Source organism: Jaculus jaculus, chromosome 15 (genome assembly GCF_020740685.1).
Source record: "Jaculus jaculus isolate mJacJac1 chromosome 15, mJacJac1.mat.Y.cur, whole genome shotgun sequence".
In the NCBI taxonomy this organism is placed as follows: Eukaryota; Metazoa; Chordata; class Mammalia; order Rodentia; family Dipodidae; genus Jaculus; species Jaculus jaculus.
Window position 1 is genome coordinate 6,347,970 of NC_059116.1, and position 19,164 is coordinate 6,367,133.

A 19,164-nucleotide genomic window follows, 5' to 3' on the forward strand; every position below is an offset into this window, starting at 1 on the left:
CATTCTTGACCGCACCATTCAGTCTGAGAACTGAGTGTTATTCCTGTAAGAAGAGCCACGAGGGCCTTGCCACGTATTCTCAGCTGAATGCTTCAGTGTGAGCGGCCCTCACATGAATCACTTCCAGCTCCAGGCTCCTGTCCCTCTCTGCTCTGTGTGTTCCACACTGACCAAGCCTGTTCTCTGCCATGAGGACAGAAATGAGACTATTTGCTTCTGAAGGTTGTGGGGGTGTATGAATCTTCACAGGAAAAGGACTCTCTAGCCACTAATGAATTGGGAAGATTGGATATCTGACCATCTCTAAGATACTTCATATTTGAAAATGTTGTGGTATTTTTTTTAATTTTAACAATATCACAAAGGATATTGGACAACACATTTCAATCTCATTTCATGAGAAAATAGCTATTAGGCATAGAAATGCACCAATATGTGACTTTTATTTTAAAAAGTGGGTAGTCTTTATGATTATTATTTGCCAGAATGAGATGATAAACGCTTGTCCATTTGTCTTATTTCTTCCTCATAAAAACCCTGAGGTGTAGGAACTACGGTCATGCCCAAGCAAGGACAACTCACAGAGCCTACATTCCCACTCAGACCATGAGGCTCCATGGGCTGCCGTCCTAGTCACTGAGATCCCACTGCATTCTCTTCCTCAATGTGGTTAGTGACTAAAACATATGCATATAGGGGCTGGAGACATGGCTCAATGTTGAAGGTATTTGCCTGCAAAGCCTAACAAGTCTGGCACAATCCCCAGTACCCATGTAAAGGCAGATACACAAAGTAGTGCATGCATCTGGAGTTCATTTGCAGTGGCCAGATGCCCTAGTATGTCCATTCTCTCAGCCGCTTTTTTTTCTATCATTCTCTGCTTAAAAATAAATAAATAAAATACTTTAAAATATGCAAATAGCGGTTATTACTTGGCCAGTGTTACACAGCACTAATCCTCTAATTTAGGTAATGTACAACTTCACCTTTAATAGGTTATCAATAAGCCTATTCAGAGCTGTTTTGGCAATAATTTGTCACAAAAAGGATTTCAAAATAATGTCAAAAATAACACATGGGTTTTCCTCACAGAGGCACTGGCAGATTGAGTCTCCTTCAGCGGCAAAACCTCCCCCCGTAAAATTAGTCAGCCTGTTTTATATTTATTTTTAGACAGCTTCACGTTCTTTTCGCATTTGGTCCAGTGGAATACCAAAAAAATCAAAACCATTCTATCTGCATGGAAGGAATCTGCTCATTTATCAAAGGCTCCTACTCAAAATATTAATTTATAGCCCGTGCTAATTTTAGGAATCAATGTGTTTTTAAATCACATGCACCTTGCCCAGCTTTTAAAGAATTTATGCACAAGGAGTAATTATTATGTATGTGCTATGCTGACTGTACATGTGAATTCAACAGTGAACACATTGCAAACTTTTTCCACCATTTACTTGTGCTAAATAGTGATGAGCTAAAATAATAAGTCAGACCCATATCATGGTGAAAAGCAGAGAATGCCACTCAGTTCCTGACAACTTACATTTTCATATGAAGATATAACATTTAATGTTAACATTATTCTCATTGTTCCATTATTAATCGTTCCACATGGCACACGTAGTACAAATAACAATAATGACAGCAGAAAAGAAATTATTTAAACACGTTCTTGTGCAAGATATGCCACTTGAACATGAACTATGAAAATGACAGTTGGAACATGATGATTTCGTTTCAGGAAAAGCACAGAGTGGCTCAAACAAGGGATTTTTATGCCCTGATATTGTGTTGCAAAACTGTCTCGCTGTCAACATCATGCCACATGGTAATATCCGAAACACCACATAGGCAGCTTAACTCAGGCCACCACTCTCCCTGTTCATAGTCCCACGTAACCATAGACCATAAACACTACTTTTACCACATAAAGCTGTCATGTGTATTCAGTACAACATTACACTTCATTTTTAAATATTTTTTTAAATATATTTATTTTTTCATTTGAGAGAGAGAGAGAATGGGAGCACCAGAACCTCCAGCCACTGCAAACGGACTCCAGATGCATGTGCCCCCTTGTACATCTGGCTTATATGGGTCCTGGGGAATCAAACCAGGATCTTTTGGCTTTGCAGGCAAACTCCTTAACCACCAAGCCATCTCTCCAGCCCCTAAATATTTTTATTTATTTATTTGCAACAAGAGAGAAACAGAGAGAAGAGAGTCTCACAGGGGGAATCAAGAGTGCCAAGACTTCCAGCCACTACAAACGAACTCTACTTTGTGCACCTGATTTTACATGGGTACTGGGAAATTGAGAGGAAGTTGTTAGGCTTTACTAGCAAGCACCTTCCCCATGGAGCCATCTCTCCAGCCCCACCTTACATTTCTATAGGTGACTCTCATGACATCAAATAACCATAGTTCTTGTAGTTTGAACTTTATGTATAGCAATATGTGACAATACACCCAAAATATTAAGCACACTAGTCAGCTTTCTATATTAGATTTCCATAGCTCCTGCACACCCGACTGAAATCTTAGTGGTTTAAAACAGCACTAACGCAATTATCCCCATGTGTGGGTCTCATCTGGGTTAAAATCAAAGGGAGTTTTCTTGTCTTTTCCAGCAGATAGGAGGCACCCTCATTCCTTGGCCCCTGGTCTCTTCCCCGGCTTCAAAGTCAGCACTGGCCCTTGGGGTGCCTGTACCTTGTCACCCAGACACCATCCCTTTTAGGCCCACTTTGAAGGGCCTTTGCAATTGCTCTGATCCTCCTGGGTGAGGCAGGATGGTCGCACTGTTGAATGGCAACTGATTAACAGTCTTGTTCTCTTTGCTATGTAATTTAACACGGACACAGATTCTAGAGATTTGGACACATTTTTCCGCCTATGATGTGTTTTAAATAACTGAAACGAAACTTTGAAAAAGCATCGGACAGTTGATACGAGACGTCTTTCCAGACCTCAGAGCCGTGCACTTCTTGGTGGACCATCCGCTCTGCAGATCACTTCCTCTTGCCAGAGGTTTCCGTATCCAAAAGTCCTCTTCCACTCCAGGCATGCGCTTTCTCCCACAACAATTGACAGAAGACATGGGATGCTGTTTGTGCTTTGTCTACTGAAGTCTCTTAGTTACCAGGATCAATATTTTGCAACTTCTTATTTTCCCTGATACCCCCATGCCAATGATTCTTAATTCTATTCATGCAACAATTGTTTGGGGCTGACAAAATGCCAGGTATTGTGCTAAATGTAGACCCATAAAGCTTGAGAAAACTTCAAGCCATGATCGGGTGTGTGTGTTGTGCACACACCAGTATACGTGAGTGTGCATCATTTGTTGAGACAGAGGCATCCACGAGAGGCAAGTAGACATAAATGCCATTTTAGGCAGGTGTTAATATTTTTATATACACTTCCCTTTCCAGACGGCAGTCCAGGCCATCAACACACCTTGCTTCCGTCTCCCCACTCCAAAGCATTCCTCTGTCGAGTGTAGCACAGCTCTCCTGGCGCCCCTCGAAGCTCGGCAGCAAGGCCTTCAGCTGCCCTTAGGACAGCTGGTGCTTTTCTCTGCTTGCTATCTGGGCGCTCTGTCTTCCATCTCCTGTTCTAACTGATATTCTCTCGATGTGACTCTTGACGAATGTGATCCTAGCAGTCCTAGGATCCCTGATATCTTTTCCAGCCTAGGGTCCCTGTCCCAAAAGTTACTCTACCCTTTCCTCATATCCACACACTGCTTTTCAGAAACCAAACCTACAATCATTCTTTCCATGGTACATCCTCCTATCCCTACCACATTGAAAAGAATTGTAAAGTTTGCATAGCACCTTTATTTATTTATTTTTTTAAATAGAAGCTATCTGCTTCTGTGTTAGATCTTTTACTTTGCTATGCATCAAGGCTGTTCTCACAGATTATAAACTCCTTGAGAGCAGTTGCTGGCCTCGTTTCTTTTTGAAATATCTATAATAACTAGTGCGGCACCTTGCCCATAGCAAGGATACTCCATTCCAGTTCGGCGGACTGAACTCAGTGGATCAGTAGTGACAAATTCTAGAGTTTTGTCACAAGTACTCTGTTTCTATAGCTAGTTCTCCTTGGAGGAGATGGTGGATGCATTGTCCTCCATTACATCCACAAACACAGTGAGACACACAGACAGGAACAGAGACCAACAAGAGGAAACGCGTCACCCTTCTGAAAAGGGCTTCGAGGCGCTGCGGAACACACAGACTCGCAGAACAGAGGAGCACTCATTCCACAGTGACAACAGTAATACAACACTGCAAATAGTCTTAGAATAATTAGAAAAAAAATATCATCACTGCTCTGGAAAATAAAGAACACATGGATTAATAAGAATTCCTAACCCTGTGAGGATTGTGTGTGTATTTTTAACCAAAACAACTTCTCAGTAATGAATATTTATGGAAAAGGGGTCTGAAACCACGAAAGTGTTTTTGGTGTGACATTGCATCAGTCCTACTAAATAATTATCATTGGATAGCCAAAACTATCTTGAATGGGCAGTCCTGAATAATCTAGAGAACCTAAATTGCATTAAGAGGAAATTAGCTGACTCAGGAGACTAATTATAATGAGGTATTGAGCTGCCTTTTCTGTCATCTCAATCTTAAAACCATAAACCACACTGGGCAGGCAGTGGCTGCCAATCAGGGACAGTGTGGGTGGTAAAAATAGCCTTGAACAAGGGTCAGGGAGCCACAGCTGGGTCATTAGCTTGCTGACCTTGAGAGTGCTTAATAAAGATCACCTCCACTTGGGAAAAACAGAGACTTCACTTGGAGAAACACAGCTGGGACAGTAGTGACCAAAGCTGCTTAGGCACATGTGCACACACACACACACACGTGCACACGCACACGTCCACCAGACAGCACCTCGGAAGTGCACAGACTGACACGTGCACGTGCACACATGCACACACACTTGCCAGATAGCACCCCGGAAGTGCACAGACTGACACGTGCACATGCACACATGCACACACACTTGCCAGATACTACCCCAGAAGCACACAAACACTGACACGTGCACGTGCACACTCACACACACTTTCACCTTTCCCAAGCTAATACCTTCTTGCTTAATGAGCCAGTTTGGTACTACTATTAACTAGATAATTATAATTTAAGCAAGTGTTATCCATCCATGTCCTAAATAACTATAGCTGACATAAAAATTATCAAACTGCTTTTCTCACCATAACATTTATCAGCCTGAGGTCAAGGCTAACATTTTCATATCTACCTCTGGCTCTATTTTTGGAAAATTCATAATAATATCATCATATGGAATTCTTAAATTACCAAGGTGCCTGCAAGCTGGCTTGTTTCATCTTAATTGCCCAGGAAAGTCAAAGGAACATGTTTTTGAAGCCTGCTAGGAAATGATGTTGGGGGGATTTTTGATTGCATCCTGCTCTTTGAAATCCAGGAATGCAAAAAGGATTAGGATGGAAGTTCCTGGCTTCAGGTGGCTTTGGGTTATTAGTGCAGATAAAACATTGTGTTCTAGTTATTATTATTTCTTTTTACATGTATGAGAGTCGTAGAAGAGAAGAAAAGAGGGAATTCTTTTCCTTTTCAAACTTGAGTGTTGTTGGCATGGCAGAGGAAGAGGGCAAAGGTGGCTTCTGGGCTGGGCTGAGATGGTTCAGTGGGCAATGCTCTTGCTGAGTAAGTGTTACTACTTAAGTTTTAAAGCCCAGAATCCATGTAAAGCCAGACTCTATAGTGCAGCAGCTGGAATCCCAGCATGCCTGGTGTGCAAAGACAGGAGGAAGCCCACAGCCTGGTCAACACAGAGGTGACCAGTGAGCTCAAACACGGTGGAAAGTGAGGACCAACCCTGGAAGTTGTTCTCTGACCTACACACACACACACACACACACACACACACACACACACCATGGCACATGCATACCACACTCACATGCTTGCACATGTGAATGCCCTCTTCCAGGAAAAAAAAAAAATAGAAGGCTGGAAAGACAGATGACTCAGGATAAAGGTATTTGCTTGTGAGTCTGACAGCCTGGGTTCAATTCCTCAGCACCCATATAAAGCCAGATGCACAAAGTAGTGCATGTGTCTGGAGTTTGTTTGCAGCAGCAAGAGGCCCTGATGCCTCCAAAATCCCTCCCGCCCTCTCTCTCCAATAAATTAAAAATGTACAAAGAAAGATGGCTTCACTAGAATGGTGACCTTATCCCTGGTTTAAACTCTGTGCTCTGGACTCTGAGGGAGACGTTCCGAGCATTACTCGTCTCTGTGTGTTTGCGATTTCTCTTCCGCAACATGTGGACACGTTGCTGGATTCGGTGATGTGCTAGCAGGAGAGAATGACATTACATGCACGGGGCACTCTGCAAACAGATCAACAGGATATTATGATTTCATGTCGTATAGACACTAATTCACTTGCTTCGAAGCTGGAGAACAGCACTCCTGTCCCATCCAATGGCAGTGTCCCACCCAGGGCCTGCTGTCCTCCCAACACTGCCTGCTCGGGCGCTTCAGGAAACCTCGAAAACACTCAGCCTGATCATGTTTCATGGACTTTAAAATCATGTTAACATATTTATATAAATAAACACGCCAACATCTAACGACTTCTCTGTGAGATGTTGCCTTTAAGTCCTGAGAGAGTTCTCCTCACAGAAGGGGAGACCAACAAAGTGTGGCAAGGGGAAAACTGTGAGGAGGCAAACGTGGTGCTCTGTCCAGGTAAAGCAGCCATGTCTCTTCTAAAATAAAGGGCATTCACCCACCGGAACTTTCGGAGCATGACACCTTTCAGCTCCCAACTGCCCAATGTGATAGAATGACAAATTCATAGAAAACATTTGACCACTTATGTAATGCACCTGGCATTTGAAAATAATCAACAACTATTGAATTCACAGATATAAGTGGCCACTCTTACCTCAAAGTAGCCTAACTAAACTTTCTCTCCTTGTGTAATATCTATAAATTTTACCTCAATCTAATATATTAGATTACATTTTTAAAAACTTCTTCCTTTCTTCCCTCCTTCCTTCCTTTCTTTCTTTATTTGTTTACTATTTCAGAGACAGAGGCAGGTAGAGACAGAACGGGCACACACGGGCATCTAGCCACTGCAAACAAACTCAACTCTTGCACCACCTTGTGCATCTGGCTTCACATGGGTACTGGGAAATTGAACCTCAGTCCTTTCGCTTTGAGGACAAACACCTTAAGTGCTAAACCATCTGTCCAACCCTAGATTGTATTTTAACTCTTTAAAAAGAAAACTTAACAAGTCTGATGACACATTAAAAAACAGAAAAATATAATTGTCCCTATTTTACTAATAATGGGTCTGAAATATATAAATGAAGCATTTTACATTTTGGGTGGGAGGGCTAGGGAGATTGCTCAATAGGTATGGTACGTGTCATGCAAGCATGAGGAGCTGAGTTTGAATTTCAATCACCTATGTAAAAGTGGGCGTAGTGGCACACTTCTTTATTCCTACTGCTAGGGAGGCAGAGACAGGAGGATCCCTGAGACTTGCTAGCTACCTCATCTAGGCCATTCAGTGAGTTCTGGTTTCAGTGAGAGACTGTCTCAAAGAATAAGGTGCAGAAAAATTGAGAAAGACATTTGATGCCAGTCTCTGGCCTCCATACACGTGCATGCATACATTGACGCCCACATACACTTCCAAAATTATCACATTTAATTGTGTACTATGTGTAGGCAATATGCTCAGTAATCAAACATAATAAGATAGTGGGTTAGAAAGATGCTTCAGTGGTTAAGGTGTTTGACTGCAAAGCCTAACAACCTGGGTTCTATTCCCTAGTACCCACTCTAAAGGCAGATATACAAAGTAGCACATGCATCTCCAGTGTGTTTGCAGTGGCTAGAGGTTCTGGTAAACCCATTCTCCCTCCCTCTCTCTCTCTCCCTCTCCCTCTCTCTCTCTCTCTCTCCCTCTCTCTCTCTCCTTTCTGTATGTCTCTCTGCTTACAAATAAAATAAAATGTAATAAATATTTTAAAAAATATTCAGATATCAATGGTAAATTTACAAAAAATAGTTTTTACTGAATGTATTCATTTATATTTGTCAGAGGTCTCCAAGAAAACAACTGATAGGTAGATAGATAGGTATAAATAGATAGACGGAAAATACATAGATAGGTGACTGATCAGTATAAATGGATGGTAAATACGTAGATAGGTGACAGATAAACTGATGGTAAACATATAGATGGAGAGACAGGAGACAGATGATACACAGATGCATAGATAATTACATAAAGACAACAGAAATAGGTTCAAGCACTGATAAAGCCTGGCAAGTCTAAACTCTGCAAGGCTGTTGTCCCAACATCAAGGCCATCATGTAGGAAGAGTCCCTCTTACTAGGGAGAGGATCAAACCCTTCTGAGACCTTCATCTGATTGGACAAGACCCCCTTACACTATGGACAGCAATCAACTTTACACAATTTACCAATTTAAATCTTACTCTCATCTCCTAAATGCTTTTACCGAAACAGCCAGGAAAATATTCCAGAACTATCTAAGCACGCCGTGAGCCATCAAGTTGAGATAGAGTATTAACCATCACCCCATTGCCCATGGTTTACATGTGTTCCCCAAAAGTTCTTATGTTGGAAACAACCTCCTAGGTCATATCTTCATGATGTGTGGAGATAAGGGCTTTGATCAGTAATTAGAATTAGAGGAAGCAGGCATGGGGATGAGGTCCTCATGGTGACCTCGCTGGCTTTATAAGAAGAGGAAGGGAAGCAAGTGTGCTTGCTCATGTCACGTGATGTTTTCCACCATGTCATGGTGCAGGAAGAAGGCCCTCATCAGATGCTGGCACTGTACGGTGTACTTTTGGGACTCCCCATCTTCCAGAGCCATGAGCCAAATAAACTTGTCTTGTGGTTTAGACACACAATGTCACACAGAGTTTCATGTGTTTGTTGAGTTCCGGTGCTGCTGTGGGAGGCTCTGGAAACTTTAGCAGGGGTCCTTGCTGGAGGAGGTAGGTCTCTGGATGTGTGCCTTGAGGTTTATATTTAGGCACCAGAAACTTCCTCACACTTCGCTTACCACCCACCATGAGGTTTGCACCCTCCTTCTCCTCCTCTTCCTCCTCCTCGTCATTATCAACTCTGCAACCACAATGTTCTTTCTGCCTCAGCTCAGGTCCCAAATCAACAGCCAGGAAGTATGGGTTAAAAAATCTCTGAAACTTTGAGCCAAATTAAATCGTTTATCTCTTAAGATGTTCTCTTTGGCATTTTGGTCACAGCTATACAAAAGTGACTTGGGGCTGGAGAGATGGCTCAGAGGTTACAGGAGCTTTCTTGCCAAGCCTGCCAGTCTGGATTCAATTAACCAGTACCCATGTCAGATGCACAAAGCAACACATGCCTCTGGAGTTCGTTTGCAGTGGAAGAAGGTCCTGGCACACCCACTCTCCTCGCTCCTCTTACAAATAGATCAGAAAAATATGTTTTATAAAAAGTAACTGATATATTCTTTATATTACCTTATTTTTAAAAATTTATTTGCACAGGGAGAGAGAGAGAGAGAGAAAGAAAGGCAGAGAAAGAAAGAGGATGAATGGGTGCACCAGAGCCTCCAGCCATTGCAAATGAACTCCACACACTGCAGATGCCATTTGTGCATCTGGATTTACATGGATACTGAGGAATCAAAACCAAGTCATTAGTCATTTCAGGCTAGCACCTTAAGCATGAGCCATCTCTCTAGCCCTAAATTACTTTTAGAGATTTTTTTTTAATAGCAATAGAAAATGAACTAAAACATCATCAAAAAAAAAAATGTCTTTTGAGGGGCTGGAGAGATGGCTTAGTGGTAAAGCGCTTGCCTGTGAAGCCTAAGCACCCCAGTTCAAGGCTCGGATTCCAGGACCCACATTAGCCAGATACACAAGGGGAAGCAGGCGTCTGGAGTTCGTTTGCAGTGGCTGGAGGCCCTGACGCCCAATTCCCCTCTCTCTATCTGTCTCTTTCTCTGTCGCTCTCAAAATAAATAAATAAAAATAACAAAAAAAAAGTTAAATGCAAAAATGATGAGTTCTGGGTATGGTATGTAAATCACATGTGATGACTAACACACCAAACGGACAAACATACACCACGAACAAACATACGTGCACACACAAACATATGCGCGCACACAATCATACGCACACACACACAAACAGGCGCTCGCGCGCACACACTAGCTCTCAACCAGCACTAGCTGCTTGGTATTAATAATCACTATTGCAGTGGGATTTCTACTGAAATATGGCACAAGTGCACTAGCAGGAAGACTTTTGCATGCCACCCACTTGAGAATTTTGGTGGTTACTTATAGGCATAGTTTTATTTTTATCAGTTGCCTGTATACATAGTGTATCTGGCCACAAAACTAAATCATTTAATAAAGGACCACTTTGATCAAGATTACGTTGTATATTTAGGAAATCAGTGGTGGGGTCAGAGATCCTCACGAGTTCTCCCTGGAGGGGGTGAAGAGGCACACAAGTAGAAGGACGAAGTGCCCTGCTCTGCTCATTTTGTAACACCAAGCTGTGGTCCATCACTGGGCCTGGCCCTGTGGGAGCCAGGCCAAAGAGGGGCCCCCTCTGTCCCTCCTTTGACTCCAGCAACAAAGACCCGAACAGTTCAGAACAGAAATTGCCTTCCAGATCGGTCCCACGGGACTTGAAGGACACACACACACACACACACACACACACACACACACACACATCTTCTCTCTCCCTCTCTCTCTCTCTCTCTCTCTCTCTCTCTCTCTCTCTCTTTCTCTCCCTCTCCCCGTCTGAGTGTGTGTGGTGGGGTGGATCCACAGGCCTCCCCCCTAAAACTCTCTACCCTGAGTTTGTCTTGATGGCTTTCTCTAGGCTTGAAACCCTATAATTTTGTTATGAGCACAAAAGAAATCAGAGCATTTGGATTAAAATCACTGCAAAAGTCAATGAGTGAGAGTTCTACTCCCCACCCCCACTCCACAAATTCATCATCAGCCTGTTTTGCATGCTCAAGGTCAAGGTTAAAGCCGAATTTACACTCGTCTCCTTTCTCATCCTAGTTGCATGTCTTTTTTTATGTTCCTTTCATAAGTCCATTCTTTCTTCTGTAAGATAAGCCACCTGAACTTCACCAGAAAGTTAGGTGTACGCCCCGCCCCCCTCAACGCCCACCTCCCCTCCCATCCATCTCTGGCCAGCGTCCCTCATTCTCCAGACGATCAAGGAGCTTAAACATTTAAATGCGGTTGTTAAATGGCATTTAAAGAATTAACCCATTTTGCCCCTCGCTGGTCTAAACCACAGGGTGCCAACCGGACGTGTAATTGCTTTCATCTGGTAGGGTTCCAGACAGCTCGTCGGAAGGAAGGCGCGCACATTCCTGGCACCAATTGGCTAATTCAATTTACTTCCACAGCGTTCGCCTCTGTCAGAATATTCATGAGCAGGGGAGTGAGGACCCGCGGCACTGGCAGGCGGCAGCCACTCGGGCTGGGGAGGGCGCGAGGGAGGGGACGCGAACCGAGCGCGGTGCTCGGGGGACGGTGACCGCGACCCGGCGGCGCATCTCCAACTCCTCCGAGCGCGCTGGGGACCGACCGCGGGAGGAACGCGCCCGAGCATCCTCGGGTTTGGCGCGCCTTGGCCTCGACCCCCCAACTCCAGGCGATCGCGGATACTTTGCGAAACATTCGAAGGCAGAAAAGCTGTGACACTTTTGGGGGGGGGACAGTGGGGTGGGGGCGAAGGGACCCAGCGGTACGCCCGTCGCCCGGCGTGGGAGGCAGCGATGTGAGCTGGATACTCTCCCCGAAGGAGTCTCAGCGTCCGCGGAGAGTCGCCGGCTGTGCCAGGTAAAGTAGAGGTGGGCTCGGGGTCCCCAGATCCGGGCGCAGCGCGCGGTCCGGCTCTGCGCCGCGCTGATCCTGTCCCCGCAACTACCGCCCACCCTGGCGAGTGTCCCCGCCGGCCTGGCTTCGACTTGCTGGGACTTTGGGGTGAGGGGAAGAGGACGGGAAGGGGCTGCCTAGGCTCGGCGAGCTGCTTTCTGGGAACAGGAACATGGTCACCAGACTGGGCAGGTAGACGATGCTGGGAGCTGGGGCTGTGCGCGCCTGGATATGGTGACAGGGGACCCGGGAGCGCGGGTGGGTGGCGGGAGCGCCAGGACCGGCTTCTCTTGCGCTCGCCTAGCGGCCGGCTAGCGGCGCCTCCCTCCGACTGGCAAGGGGAGAGGGTGGCCGCATCCACGGCGCGGTGATGCACTCGGAGAACCGGACCACGGGGTTGAGGCTTTGGGGAAACGCAGGCACCTCGGGGCAGCCCAGGTCTGCAAGCTAAGTGGTGCCTCCGAGATGCGGAGGAGAACGTGGTGGTGGCTCGCGTCCCTGCCACCTGCCGGACGCCACAAACTGCCCGGATTTCCTGTCTCGGGGCTCTGGCACTCCCGGGGAGAGCTCTGAACTGCGCGCGGGTGGACCAGGATTTGCTTGGTGGTGGCGGTGATGCTTAGATGGAGCCTGGAGGTGAGAGGGTGGAGGGGCTAGGGGTCAGCTCGGGCGAAGTTTTCAGATATGCGAAGTACAAGCTACCGCGCACTCCCAAGGTGGCCTTAGATACAGGGACAGCCTGTGAGCTGGACTTGTGTCCAAGCAGGAGCCTTTGTCTCGCCTTAGGCTTGGACCTCCGTAACACCTGAAATCCCCAAGAGAAGCTGGGAGGCAGCTCCAGACCCTTTGGTTATTTTTCTTGCTGACCCCAAGCAAAGGGTAAGAGAGACTGGCACCCTGGCACTGAGACATGAGGAGTTGAGCGCTGGAGGGCTTTGGGGTTGTATTATTATTATTATTATTATTATTATTATTGGCATGAATGATTTCGTTTCTTTAAAATTGTAATCGCTTGCAAACTGAGCTTGCACATCTCTCCCTCCTGCATATGTTGTCCCTCGGACCTCCTCTACTGTGACGTGTTGTCACTGAGAAAACGGATCCTCCCAACTGGGGTAGAATCCAAGACCAGGCTCAGGACAGGAACCCACCAGATAGCCACAGAAAGTCCTAACTCATGGGCGTGCACCCATCCTGTCCACTGGCTTCTCTTGGTCTCCTCTGGCTGAGGAAGAGTGGAGGCAGACCACCCGGCACCCCTCACCCAACCCAGCTTTTCCCTTTACATGTCTCTGCACACGCTGGACAAGTCGTTTCCTGAGCAGCTACTGTGCCCCCTGCAGTGGTCCCTGTCCCCCATCCCGCACGCTCCCTGGCAGAGACAGCCTTCCCCCACCAACCCTGGAGGAGGCTGCAGGGGCACCTGCAGAGGCCTCCCTTTGGTTTGGGTCCTGGTCAGATCCCTTCCAGGGTGCAGGCTTTGGCCCACTGATGAGACAGAAAACAGGGCCAGAGTGTGGGAGAGCACTGCCTGGCAGAGTTAAGCTAAGTACAGGAGATGAGGTGGAGCCTTGGAACTGGACTCATCCGTCCTGCCAGAAGGGAGGGAGGGAGGGAGGGAGGGAAGGAGAGAGAGAGAGCTAGAGAGAGGGAGAGAGAGACAGAGACAGAAAGAGACAGAGAGAAAAGAGATGAAAAGCACGGGGGAAGTTTTTTAAACTGGAACCAAGCTCTTAGCATCTGCTAGGCTGTGGCCATTGACTTTGGAGTGACCTTTCTCTCCAGAGCTTGTGAGCTTCCCTGTTTGTCAAGACATGAGGAGTTCAGCCTTTTTATTCGGACTGTTGCCACGCGATGAACTAATTTCTTTTATTTTAGAAACTGCTAGGAGTATCCTGAGAAAGGACAGTCTATAAAACACGCGGCGTTAATGTTTTGTGAAAAGTTTGCTGCGACGCAGGTTAAGAAGATACATTTTTAGCTCGTGGGCCATGTGGCAGTGTGAAATCAAGATGGAAAAGGAAAGCACAAACATAAAAAATGACTTAGCATTCTTGACATTCTTGTGCATACTTGTAGAGAAATTATCTTTCATTTGGGGAGACTTGCCTGGGAATTTAATTAGTGTGTATACTACTGTAACCCCCCCCCAACCTTTCTCCTCCTCAGTAGAATGTTCTGACCTAGTTCTCACTGGAGAGGCAATGTGACTATTGTAAGTGCTTGGGGCTGAGAGGAGAGAGGGAAGGGCTGCTGGGCGAGTCTTCACTTCAGTCTGGAGACTGCAATGGGAAGTAACATGGCACCAACTTGGCAGAGCAGCCAAGTGGTCTGGGAAGATCAACTGAGCAGCACCAGTCAGACATCCAACCTTGGTCTTGTGTTGTTGGATTCAGATGGTCCCAAGGCGAAAGCACAGAGCTTTCCCCACCTCCTGTAGAAGTATCTTTGCACTGGGAAGCAGCCTCTCTCTCCCTCTCCCCACCTTCTCCTTCTCTCTCTCCCTCTCCCTCCCTCTCTCTCTCTCTCTCTCTCTCTCTCTCTCTCCCAGCCCCTGGTCCTCACTCTTGCTGTCTCGCTCTCCCCCCCCCCCCACTGGAACCGCGAAAGAGTTTTTACCAGGGCAGACACTCAGTGGTGTGCTTCTGGACCCTGATATGTTTGTCAGCACTTAACTTCTGAACTTTTCAAAGACTATTGAAAAATTTTAGTAAAGAGTTGGAAGTCATCAAGGGAGCTGCTGAAAAGTGGGTGTATCAAATTAGCAGATTAGACAAGCAAGAGGGCTTTCTTGATTTTTCTGTATACCCATAAACCAATAGTCTTTTTTTCTTTCTCTTATAGTAGCAACCACTGTTTGCTTAAGCATGTTTTTTTTTAAACAATTTTGGACTAAAATGTGATTTTGCCTGGTGGTAGCCTAGGGAAGGAGGGAAAATGTGAAGAGATACGGAAGGAAGAGCTGCAGTGGCTGGGACATAAATCAGCCAGAATATATGGAGGGGCAGTGATAATAGGTCTTTTCACCCTTGAAAAAAATGCCCACTTGGGAAGAAAAGAGGTCTGATTATTGGCACCCAGGACTGAAACCAAGGCAGCTGATGCCGAGAAGAGCCAAGGGGCAGTTCTCCTTAGTTTAAAAACAGCAAGGCCGCCTCTGCCAAAGATTGCTGTAAACACAGAATAAAGATTTCATTGTGGGCTGGTGTGACTGGAATAATTAGATGCTTGATTGTTCATTCTGATCGGGCGGTACTGCAATCAGGAGTGAGAATAAGAGCAAGGGGAATAGGAAAAGCACAGTTACCACTTTATAATCACTTACTCCATTTTGATGGAACTTTGCAAAAGCTTGGTGAGTTTTCAAGAAATGAAAAGATCTCCCAGGAACAGTGGAGAGCTGACACTTTATTGCCAGTCTCTACTCCCTCCATATTCTACTTTGGCTGGGAACAAAACTTTTCATCTTCTGAAAGCAGCATGTGAAAATGGTAGCAAGAAGGAAGGCGCATCTAATAATGCCACTATTAACAGGTAGTGTGTATAAACCTCAGTTGTCAACTCAACTGAAATAGGTACAAATACCTCCAGATTTTTTTTTTTTTTTAATTTCCAACATTTCCTTCCTAGACATGTAAGGATTAAGAAGTAAATACTCCACTCCTGACATTTACTGATTTTCTACTTTAAAACAAATTGCCCACAATGATTAATCCTTCGCGTTTAATTGATGAAATGGCTTCCTCTGAATTTTCATGCTAACTGAGAGACAAGGAAATGTATTATAAGGAATAAAGGTGATGTAAGCAACTGAACGTCTATCATGATGACAGGCAGTAGGCTGTGACATATTGTTTTTACTAATAGATGTAACTGTGACCAAGTCCTTCTGAAGTGACCCCTTCGATGAAGACATGAGTGGAGGCTCGCAGAGAGCAGGAGGCCCATGGTATCTGGAAGGGGCCAAGTAACCATGTATTCATTGGATTAAGACTCTCCTTAAACCCTGGTCTTAATGTGGAATATGGGGCAAAGCTCTCACTGTATGAATTTTAAAAGGTACATCTTTGAGTGTCAATGTTAAGTATAATCGTTCTGGGAATACAAAGCACTCTTATGAAGAAGGCATAATAAATTATGATAAGGTCATGAAGGCTTGTAAAGAGAAATACTTAGTTTTTTCCAAGATATTCATCTTGTCTCTTTGTTGAAGAAGTATGACAGTATTTTTACTAACCTTTAGTTTCTTTTATCTATCTTAAATCAAAAGGCATTTCAAAGGCAGGATGCCTACTGGAGGGTTACAAGGCTTAAGTGGTCCAAACTTATGAAGCTATCTAGTTCTCAGCAGAAAAAAAAAATCTACTTTACAAAATGCATTTTCTGCAGCAATTAAAAATAGAAAATCATATTGCCACATTAAGATATGGCAACAACCCATTTTAAAGAGAATTTAGCCTTTTCTCATTTAATTGCTATTCATGGCTTGCTATATAGCTTTCCAGAATAATCTACCAGTCTCTAGCTTACCAAGACTGTCTAGTTAAGAACATTCCTAATTACATATGGATTGACTTAATTTTAGAACCCTGAATACACTTAACTTAAAGCATTACTCAACTGTGATGCAAAATAGAAATGGCCCTATTCACCTCAAGGTATATGGTGATATTTTCAAGTTTAAAGGATCATAAAGAGAGAACATTTGCCATGGTAACATATCACTGCACAGTAAAATAGTAAAGGAAGCTGTAAACACTGGCATCTTTTAAAAACATTTAAAGTTTTAATAATATCACTCACTTCTTGCAGTAAATGTTGCAGTAAATGTTGGTCAGACAAAGTCCTGCATGAAAATATAGATGGAAAAATCATAGCCAGTGGGCTGGGAAGATGGATCAGAGGTTAGAGGCACTTTCTTACAAAGTCTGCTGGCCCAGGTTCAATTCCCTAATACCAACATAAAGTCAGGCACACAAAGTGACGCTTGTGACTGAAGTGTGTTTGGTATGCCCATATTCTCTGTCTCTCTCTCTCTCTCAAATAATTAAGAGTATATTTTTAATAAAGCATACAAACACATAAAATTATTATTCTACTGGAACAAATTAACACATCCATCATTTCACATAGTTCCAAAGTTATCCATTTTCCCTCCTGACAAGACCAGCTATAATCTACTCATTGAGCAAAACTGCTGGATACAGTATGCCACTGTTAACTGTTGTCTTCACTGGACTAGTTTAGCTTAATGTAATTATCCTTTGGCCTACATCTCCATTCCCCCAACCTTTACCACTGGTTTATTTTCTACTTTTCTTATCTTTGCCCGTCCTTCTTTCCCTCCTTCCTTCCTCCCTTCCTTCCTTCCTCCCTCCCTCCCTCCCTCCCTCCCTCCCTCCCTCCCTTCCTTCCTTCCTTCCTTCCTTCCTTTCTTCCTTCCTTCCTTCCTTTTTGTGAGTCTTCAAGTAAATGAGATTGTGCCTAGCTTGTTTCTATATTCTGTATATTGTTTATTGTGAATAATGTTTACAGGGATGTGGATGTGAAAATATCTTTACAAGGTGATGATTTCATTTTCCTTGGGTTTACATCCAGTAGCAACATTGCAGAGCCATCATAATTTTATTTGATTTCTTTAAGACAATTCGTACCATTTTCCATAATGGCTGTGCCCATGCCCGTCCCACACGCCCACTGATACTTACAAAGACTCCCTTTTCTCCACATGCTCACTAGTGCTGACTGCCTGTTGTCTTTCTCACAGAAGCTAACTTAACAGGTCTCAGGTGATGTCATGGTTTTGATTTGCATGACTTGAGGACCAGTCATGTTGAGCATCTTGTCAGATAATCTTATGCTGTCTTTAGAAAAATGTGAATTCAAACCCTCCACCTATCTTTTAATGAGGTTCATTTTTAATGTTTTCTTGTTATTTGGTTGTATGGGCACTTTATAATTCTTGGATACTGACTCTTCATCACATACATGATCTACAAATGTTATTTCCCAATCTGCAGGCTCCAGCTCCCCTTTCATTTTGTTGTTTCTTTGCTGTGCAGAAGCTTTATAAGTTGGCGTTTTTATAAGGACTGATGATTTTCACAATAAAATTAACTCAATGGCATCTTAAGAGTTAGATGAATTATCTACACTAAAAGTCAAATTCTTGAGTTGTCTTTGCTATTTTAAATCATTTCTTAAAACAGGCAAGATGTGTTAGTGGCAATAGAAATAGTTATTGGCAATGTTCTGATATGGCCCTGAAGAAGATGAGAATGTAGAAAAACTTTAAGTTAGAGGCTTTGATTTTTATTGTAGTTTATCTACCTAATGTGTTTTTGCGTACGTAACAACTCAAAACGCACAGTAACTCTTTGTAATAAAACTAATACTGTCATGAAATGTCTTTTTAGAAAAAAATTATAAGTTGTCAAACACCTACCCGTTAAGTATTGTCCCCTAATCAGACTGATTACTACTCAATTACTGCCTGTTCTTTTCTGTATCAACTAATTAATGGGTAATTAATACAATGATCATTTCATTCCATAGCAATGTCTACATCTGGTGCTCATAGAAGTTTGTTTGACATGTAGCCAAATGGTCAGGCTCAACCATGCAATGCAGCTCTGTACTTACCACAGCTGTCCGCAGGTTGGGGAAGTAACCCTTCACACGCCACATGTGAAGTCACTGTGGCCAATACGCTCATGTGTGTTGCTTCTGTATTCTATTCATACTGAAAATAAGCTATGTTGACCACCTACCCAAGTATTTAAAAAGCTAATTCTTGCTTATCGGGAATTAGTGTACCATGAGTTGATGGTTAGCCTTTTCTAAAACCTCTGCCCTTATTTGAATGTTGAATAAACAAGATGGTCGTAAAAGTTTTCTCAGAGAATAGTACATAGTGTGATGTGTTGGCATAATTGAAATCTAGTGGTAAGCAAAATGCCAGGGCAGAATTAGCATGAAGATTCAATTACCTCAGGTTCTGAGAGAGAGAGAGAGAGAGAGAGAGAGAGAGAGAGAGAGAGAAAAGAGAGAGAGAGAGAGAGAGAGTTGTTTGCCAGGATTCAAAGTTAGGGTTGTAGATAAAGCCACACTTTCACTTAATATCTTTAGGTGAGCTGAACTTTGATTTCCACTACTCATTCAAAATATGGCTTATGGAATACCAGCTAATAT

General features: G+C 44.0%; 1 protein-coding gene across 3 annotated transcripts in view; it reads left to right on the forward strand.

The window, feature by feature from the left end:
- The first annotated feature begins 11,628 nt into the window (after positions 1–11,628).
- Cdh20 (cadherin 20) overlaps positions 11,629–19,164 on the forward strand; it is a 225,469-nt gene continuing 217,933 nt past the window's right edge. For 2 of the 3 annotated variants that reach the window (XM_045135259.1, XM_004654785.2), the window contains exon 1: positions 11,629–11,937. The gene's annotated coding sequence lies outside the window, so the exon portion shown is untranslated. Of the gene's footprint in view, positions 11,938–12,525; positions 12,610–19,164 lie in introns of those variants that run through there. The other variant, XM_045135260.1, reaches the window with a different exon arrangement.